The sequence below is a fragment of the Glycine max genome, chromosome 9 (assembly GCF_000004515.6).
Source record: "Glycine max cultivar Williams 82 chromosome 9, Glycine_max_v4.0, whole genome shotgun sequence".
In the NCBI taxonomy this organism is placed as follows: domain Eukaryota; kingdom Viridiplantae; phylum Streptophyta; class Magnoliopsida; order Fabales; family Fabaceae; genus Glycine; species Glycine max.
Window position 1 is genome coordinate 45,118,426 of NC_038245.2, and position 1,479 is coordinate 45,119,904.

Below are 1,479 nucleotides of genomic sequence, written 5' to 3' on the forward strand. Positions count from 1 at the left end.
GAGGAGCACCAATAAAGTATAGAGCACAAAATAGATGAAAACAAAGACACAATTTGTTTAACATGGAAAACCCCTCAATGCAAGGATAAAAGTCACGGGTAGTCCAAACCAAAGAAATAACTCCACTATGATCAATGAAGATACAAGAGAACCTCAAACAAGTGTACTAAAACATGCTACAAACAGTCAAATCAAAACAAACCCCCCAATTGGTACAATAGAGACAAGAAGATAAAATCCCAAAATATAGAGCAGATAATGTGAAACACTTATCTCTCTATAGATATCTTTTTCCCAATCCAACCGAAAAATTTGAAGTATCACGCGAGTAGATCCTGTTGTCCAAAAATCAGCCCGATCTAATGGTGAACAAATTCGCAGTTACAATATGAAAAACACTCTCTAGTGAGTATGCGAAAATCACAATGATTTTCCCTCTCCTTCTGTCTGTATGATTTGTAACTGTTTTGCCCTCTCAAATGAATCTCTCTCGCGTATCTCTCAATATGTGTCTCTCTTTAATCTGAATCCTCTCCACTTAAATAAGTGAAACAAAATGGGTCTTCTTATTTGGGTCTTTACTCCACATAGAAGGGAGCCCAAAAAACCCAACAATTAGTTTGCTCATACAGAGTATTTTTAAAGGTCCAGTAGAGTATTGAGAAGTTCTTGAGTTTCTACTGCCATGTTAATCAATGAAAAATAAGCAAGTGATAAAGTAATCAGTAGTAATCCATAAAGAAATTCAACTCATACATATCTCTTGGTCACTTGATGGATTAATCATAATAAAGTATGCATGCTGCATGACAGCTAAAAGAAATGACTTCAACTGTTGATAATCATATGCACATTAACTGTCTGGTACACAGGAGCTTCAATTCAATTCAGTGGTTGTACATGACAATGTCTCCAGTCAAACCAATGCGATTCTTTATCATAACAACCTCAACCACTCATCCTTGTGAGTTCTGAAGAATACGCAAAGTAAAATGCAACATATAATTTAATTGGAGACTGAAACATTGTTGTATGGTGGGATCAAGTAATGGTACATAGCACACAGAAAATCACCATATATAAAAGTCTTGTGTGAGAAAGTTGAATGATATATTGCAACTCTGAACATAAAATTCACTATTACCTGATTATCAAATATAGTAATTTTAAGGCGGGGCTAAGTCCATTGTTACCTTCCTAGGCAGTTCACAGGGGCAGGGACAGCATCTTGTGTATGATTGGGGCCATGAATTACAATTTTGTGTGTGAGTGTAAAACTTTAAAATCTTTCTAATCCGTCCAAAATAAATTGATGTTTCTCTTGGCCGTAGCACAATACTATTATCACTGCCCAGACTGTGAAGCACATGAGCTGTTATGCTGTTGAATTCATGAGAACAATCAAGTCTTTTATTTTTTCCAGCAAGCATCTTTCTAAGACAGTATACGGTTCTAATTGCTGAGAGAAATGAAATTTGT